The 7462-nt window shown below is 34.9% G+C and overlaps 1 pseudogene; it reads left to right on the forward strand.

Annotated features, from left to right (window-relative positions):
• Positions 1–317: 317 nt before the first annotated feature.
• The window catches only part of LOC110289163, an 8233-nt pseudogene continuing 1088 nt past the window's right edge, over positions 318–7462 (forward strand).

Genomic DNA, 7462 nt, shown 5'->3' on the forward strand with positions numbered 1-7462 from the left:
ATATAAATATTTTTAAACTGGTTACTATCTATGCACAATAATATGTTAACAGTTTTTATGCTATATCTACACTGTATTCTAATGTTTATTTCCATCTTAGTTATGTTTGTTCCATGTTAGTAATATTTAACCCAGCATTTTGTAATTTGAATATTATATGGACTGGACATTCATTATTTATCAAATCATTCTAATAAGAATGTACTGTCATTTTCATTCATCTAATACAAAAGTGATGCTACTGCCCCTGTGAAGATACATCCCCAATGATGTAGATCTTATCAGTTGTTAAATCCCATAAATGTCTCTCAATACAGTTAGCAGAGACCTATGATGGTATACTCCAGCTGAAATCATTATATGGTGTCTTCTGTGGTCATTTGAGAACTCTGGGCAGGTAGGCTATAAAAGGTACTAAATCAATCATTCACGTGCTATGCACTGAAGAAGTGACATACCCTAAATCCATATATAACCTCCATTAGCACCTGGTATATTTCAAGAAGAAGGCTAAGGATAAGAAAAAGAAGAAATTAAAAACCTCATTAACAGTGTGTTCTAACTCCAGTTTCTAGCCAATCTACTTGTTACATCTTGTGAATCAATAAACAGTTGCACATTTTCCATTGCTCTATCCATTCCTAGTATACAAGCATATGAAATTCCTGAAGTCCTATATAAATTCATTTAGTTATGCCTTCCATGATTGACACCAGAAAGAAGTTATAATGCTTTAAGCTATTTTTGATTTTGCATAGTGTACAGAACCATCCAGCATAGCAGGCTGTGGTGGTTTGAATATGCTTGGCCCAGGGAGTGCCACTGTTAGGAGGTGTGGGCTTGTTGGAGGAAGTGGGCCACTGTGGGAATGGATTTTCAGACTTTCCTTCTAATCATGTGGGAGACAGTCTTTTCCTAGCTGCCTTTGGGACAAGAGGTTGAACTCTAAGTTCCTCCTACTCCATGCCTACCTGGATGCTGCCATGGTTTCCATCATAATGATAATGGACTGAACTTCTGAACCTGTAACCTAGCCCCAGTTAAATGTTGCTTTTCTTATAAGAGTTGCCTTGGTCATGGTGTCTTTGAACAGCAATCAAAACCTAATTAAGACTCAGTCCTTTATCTTTTTCAATCATCTGATAATAAGTTACACCCCATAGTGCCAAACATAGTGGATGTTTGGAGATAGAATACATTATAACAGGAGTAGAACCACTGGCATTTTTCATTTCTTCTTGTGCCTTCAGAACCTGCTGATGCCTTATCACATATACAGCATTTCCAGTTGTTGATGGATGGCTACTACACAATCCAACTTTATAACTGGGTTTTTCAGATAATACCAAACTTATATGCCAGTTAGAGTCACATGGTAATCTCGTGGCCCATTGTCAAATGTTTGGTTTTCTCAGAGGTTCAATAAAAGGGCCAAGAGCTGTCTCTAAAAGGGAGCCTGTTGACTTCCAGGTGGTAGATATTTGACCCCAAATTTCAAGGGCTTCTACTGTGATTCAGGTATAGGGCATGCTAAGGCTTGAAACAGGATCCCTATCTGCTAAAGAAACCTCAGGTAAGTTGAGTCTGTTAGATTTTTAGCCCACATTGAAAGCAACCTACAACATAGTATGGACCTGTTGAATAGTATCATCTTAGTGCAGTACTATTCAAAGCTAGCAGTTTTCCAACTTCCTTCATATAAAGGCCAGTGGAAAGCATTCAGGTCATAAATGTGCTACCACCACAATCTAGAGAAGCTCAGTAAACATTCTATGTCTTCCCTGTTAGGAGGGACTAAGTGCAACAACTTATCTTCTACTTTAGTAGACCTATTTTTTCATGTCCTACAGCCCTGAACTGCTAGAAATATCACTGAGGTAGAATGTCCTTGAATTTTGGGTAGAAGTGTATTCCAGTCTTCTAATGTGCATGTATTTTATCAACAAGACATAGACATAGCTACTCCCTGCTTCTCTGTTCCAAGCAGCACAATCCCATCAATACAGTGGAACTGAATGATATCTTGAAGACAATGCAGGACATTATGATCCTTTTAAACAAATTTGTGATGTAGAGCAAATTAGTATACTTTGAAGTAGAAATGCAAAGTTTTACTCCTGGAATTGTCAAATGAAAAAACGGCTCATGTTGTGATTTATAAATAAGTACTTTTAAAAGCTTCTGGGACATCATTTTCTGCTTATAGGAATCAGGAAATATGTTAATCAGCTTGAGAAAATAATTCTCATCCAAAAAAAAAAAAAGTGAAGAAACTCCCATACTTGGTTCCTCACAGTCAACAGTCATTCTCCATGAATGAATGCTTCAGAGTTGAGATATCCATCTGTTGTTTTCATACAGGCCAAATAATGTATAGTGAGATGTAGTGATAACCATTACCTCTGGACCTCCTTAATCCTGGATGCTGGTATTGATTTTTGNAATCCCTTTGGGAATGTGATCTATTTTGGCAGAAATTTGGATAGCAATTCCTGCTGTCTTCATGATTCCATTCGACTGGAGTTCTCTTGCCTATCATTTTACTCAAAGCTGGTGCCTGTCTTTTAAACTAAGGTGTGTTTCTTGTAGGCAGCAGACAGCTGTATTTTCATCTGCACTCTGTGTTTTGAGTGGAGAATTCAGGCCTTTCATGTGTGAATTATTATTGAAATGTGTGTGTTAGTTCTGATCATCATGTTGTTGGTTTTTGGTGTTGTAATCTTATTGGTAATTTTGTTTTGATAATTATGGCTTCATATTTTTTCCTCAGTCTCACTCCTATGCTCATTCTTTTCTTCAGCCCAAAATAATACTTCCTGAATTACTTTAGGTTTAGTTTGCTGAATATAATTTTTAGGCTGCCTATGTTTTGGAAAACTCTTCTTAATTCACTAGAGTTGTATTGGTGGGCATATCATTTTAGACTGGTTGTCATTAAGGACTTGGTATGTATTGCTCCAGACATTTCTGGCTTTGAAAGTTTACCTCGAATAATCAGCTGTTCCTATTCCTAGAATTAGGGAAATTCACCTTTCTATTGATGGGTTTCATTTATTTGCCACTTGCATTTTCTCTTAGAGCTTTTGACTCACCTTTCTTTTGGTTCGTTTTTTATTTTGTTCACTTAGCATTTTAACTATAATATTTTATAATATAAAATATGTATGGATATTTTGGTTTTGCTCTTGGTTTTGTTTTTGTTTTTCATTCTGTGGTCTTCTTAAATTATATGCTTGTGACTTCTATGATCCGTTTGAATTTCTTATATTTGCCATTGACTTATAATTCTTGTTTGTCACCTGTTCCTATAATTTGAAGATTTGATTTGATTTTTAGTGGTGTCCCACATACAAAATACTTTCTAGGCATACAGTCTGTCAACTGAGCTACAGTTCCATCCCCACAACCTGATTTCTACTGAGAATACAGTTATATTACCTCATGTGTGTGTGCTCTGTAAGAAAAATCCTTTACCCTTAGTCAAGGATTGACATTTTCCTAATTTTAGCAGATTAGATGTTAATTTCTATATGACATGCTGAAGTCACTGTCAGGTAAGTATAGAGGGCATAACAAATGCTTTGGAAGTCCTATGGATACCTTGGGGAAATTAAATTGTTTTTATATTTCTTTTAAATGGGATATTATTATTCTTACTTTGTTTTGTTCACAAGAAGTGGGATCAGTTAATTCACACAGATATATATGGCCTGAAGAGAATAGTTTATCCATGAGAATCCCAGAGCTCAGCTGTTGCTACCCTACAGCCCTCCTGGAATTAGAGAAATTCACTTTTCCACTTGATGGTACCATTTTATAACAACCTCAAGATCAGAAGTACCTTCTCCAGATGACATGATAACAACATCTAGAGGGAGATGAGCTGATGAAAATTCTTCCTTATAACTACTTCTTAGGGTCCCATTGTACAGGGATTTTTTGTGGGAGGCTCAGTCGGTGAGTGTTATTTTTTAAATTCTCTTCATTATAGTGAGAGCAGTAGGTAGGTGGTAGAATGAAACAGGATTCTGTAATAAGTAATTACAGAATTTTCTGTTTACTATTTCACTTTTGAGCTATATTTTATTAATAGTAAACCTGAGATGCTTGCAGACATAAGAATATCAGGATAATGATTAATAAAAGAACTCAGGTTTCATGAAGTTTGATCTCTTCTATATGTGAGAGTAGACAGGGTCTGGCAACAGGAGGGGTAGAGATAGGAAAAGCAAATATAATAAAGATGTTCACTGAGTATTATGCATTCCTTTTTATAATGAATGTACACTGACATATATTTAAAAAGTAACTCCATCTTAACATTTTAAGGAGCCTCTCTGAGAGAGGATTGTACTGAGTATGTGTTCTAACAATTCATCGTTCCATCTAGGTGTAGAAATCTGTGTTAGCTTTCCATCTCTGTAACAAAACACCTGAGACATCTTAGATGGTAAAAACCAAGTGAAAACCATTTATTGTTTTGCAGGGTTTGATTTATAATGTTGATGCTTTTGAATTTTGTTTTGTATTTTCCTTTTACTCTATTCTCAAGTTAACTGACTGTATGAAATTATTATATGAGACTTAGGCTACAAAATAGATTAAGTAATGTAGTGTTTATCAGTAATTTTCTAGTGTGTTACATTTGCATATATTGATGCATTATTAGGAAAGTTTCAATTAATGACATAGGAGATCATAAAACTCACTTAGTTTTAAATATAAGTTTTAAATGTTTTGCATAAACTTGTTTAATCTATTACGATTATTTCTCATATAGTAGATATTTCATAGGTAATTCAAAATTACTTGGAAATCTCACCTCATTTATTAAATGCTTGTAAAGTTATCCTTACACAAATGTAATTTTCATTAGGAGTATTAGTCATTTTATTAAAATGAATTCCTTTTCATATTTCATATTTTCTAAACTGAGCCTTGTAGCATTGCAACAGAATAACATTGAGTAAGCTTTTCAATAGCAGTGAGAAATATATTTACAATTCTTGAGTATTATAAAATTATTTAAAGTAAAAGTCAGTAAGGTTTCCTGCAACAGTAACAAAAAGTTGCTTGCTAAAATCTACACACACACACACACACACACACACACACACACACACACACACACACACAAACACAAAGGCAAGTAATTTAGGTGTAGGTGATGAATATCAGAAGTTCATTTTTTCCCTGGAATGCCAGTTACTAATATATAGGAGATTAAAATGGAGAATGAAGGCAGGTGTGGTTGCACAGGCCTACAGTCCTTGCACTTTCAATGATAAGGCAGGAGAATCATAGGTTTGATTCAAGTCAGTCTGAAATTGGTTGAGATCCTATCTCTGCCTTCCTGCCTGCCTGCCTGCCTGCCTACCTTCCTGCCTGCCTGCTTTCCTGTCTGTCTGTCTGTCTGTCTGTATTTCTCTCATACACACAAACACAAGTAAAAGAAATTCTAAGTGGAAAACTGAGAATGTCAAATTATAATATTAATGTGAATGAGATGGAACAAAATAATGCCAGTAACAATCATTAATTTCCTGGCCCAGGGTATCAGTGACATAAAAACCAGTTGTTAGAAATATGAGTTCATGTTTGCAAGTAATCTAGAATTTTAAGTTTGTTTTGAATAATTTACTTTAAGTCTGCATTGGTGCCCTAGGCAGGACCATTTTGGATCTGATCAGGTCACCCAGAAAACAGAGGACATACCTCCATTTCCCTTTATGTTCATTTTAGTTCATACATATTTGATATGACTCTTACTCTTTCATTCATGTGATGTAAACATATACACAGTAGCAGCTCTATAACACACTATGCTTGTTATCTATTCTTAGACCTGGTTGTCCAATAATATCTATGCCTCTCTCTCCTCTCTCTCCTTTCTTTTCAGACACACACACACACACACACACACACACACACACACACACACACACACACACACATGCACACACACACATTTGACGTCAACATTCTCATATATTTTCCAAACTAACACCATACAACTTGTGATGAAGCTCAGAAATGATGGCTTCCCCACAGTCTCTGCAGTGATACTTCTGTTGCTGCTGCTTCATCTCAAGGGAACTGGGTTGTAACTGTGAAGTTATAATATTCTACTCAATACTTGTACGTTTCCAGTTACTCCTTTGCTACATTTAAGTTCCAAATAAGAGTTCATGCATTTAAATTATTTAAGAGTATCAGGTAAGAGCTATGAGTTCCTACTTTATTAAAAAGTACTAAGTTCCATTTCATCCACAAAAAAACTAACATGGATAGCAAAGTTAAGACTGTTGTTTGAACGTGTAAAAGTTGTGTGGGTGCTGATGATGTATGGGGACCTTGTTTTTCACTGAATGGGAAGGAATCTCTTTCAAAATAGAAGTTACCAATTAGCATATTTATGTGGTCATTTTCAGCAAGCCCATGTTTGTCATAATGTATAGAAAATAGAGATTGTCTTAATGTCACATGTTCCCTCTTGTTGGAGGCTCCTAGCTCCACATCTTCAGATGTGATTCTGTAATGTGTAGTAACTACAGAAATCAGGAAAGGAAAAGTGAACCTATGGCAACATAGGACTGGGCATTGGACCAATATAGAGCAGAATTGCAGGGTACAAGTATCTTATTAGGAAAAGATTAAAGGGGAGGAGGGTTCTTAGAGAGTGGAAGGGGATAAATATATAAGAAAGAGGTAGGTAGGTAAAATATTAACATGGATAGCTGAAAAGCCACAACTCCCCATTCTATTAACAATTTACAATCCCCCCTCAAATGAAAACTAATACTTGTCTTTGTAGCTGAGAGTTAGTGCTTTAAACCTGAAGTCTCACAAAAGGTGATGGGATGGGACCTAAACTGGAAATGTCTATGAGCCTTAATAACCATAAGTAATGGATATAGGGTGTGCAAAGTCCACTAGTAGTCTCCACCTGTACCTATGTCTTTAATTTGTAGTCTGGATTTCACAGAAAAAGGAACATAAAAATACATGAATTGAGAAAGATATTTTGGTAATTAAAATAGTGGGATTATCATGAATTAGCACTGTGATTTCATTAGAATTATGAGTCAAAACATACTTGCAAAATAGAGCACAGTAAATGTGAAATATAAAACTGAATCACCTCAGTTTTTATGTATATCTTTTGTGACTATTTTCCATATCAACATAAGTTTTATTCAGCTGTAAAAATGTGAGTAATACTCTTTGCTTCCAACTACTGCTTTAGATGTTAAGAATAAAATGAGACATTTTAAATCAATAGGATTGGATTTTTCTTCCATGAGACTTATGTGCAATACAGGTTCACAAGTTTTAAATTTCATATAAATATGTATGAATGCATTTATTATTTATAACATATACACACATATATATATATGTATACTTGTCTTTTTCGCTATATATATATATATATATATATATATATATATATATATATATA

Source organism: Mus caroli, unplaced genomic scaffold (assembly GCF_900094665.2).
Source record: "Mus caroli unplaced genomic scaffold, CAROLI_EIJ_v1.1 scaffold_17462_1, whole genome shotgun sequence".
Lineage (NCBI taxonomy): Eukaryota > Metazoa > Chordata > Mammalia > Rodentia > Muridae > Mus > Mus caroli.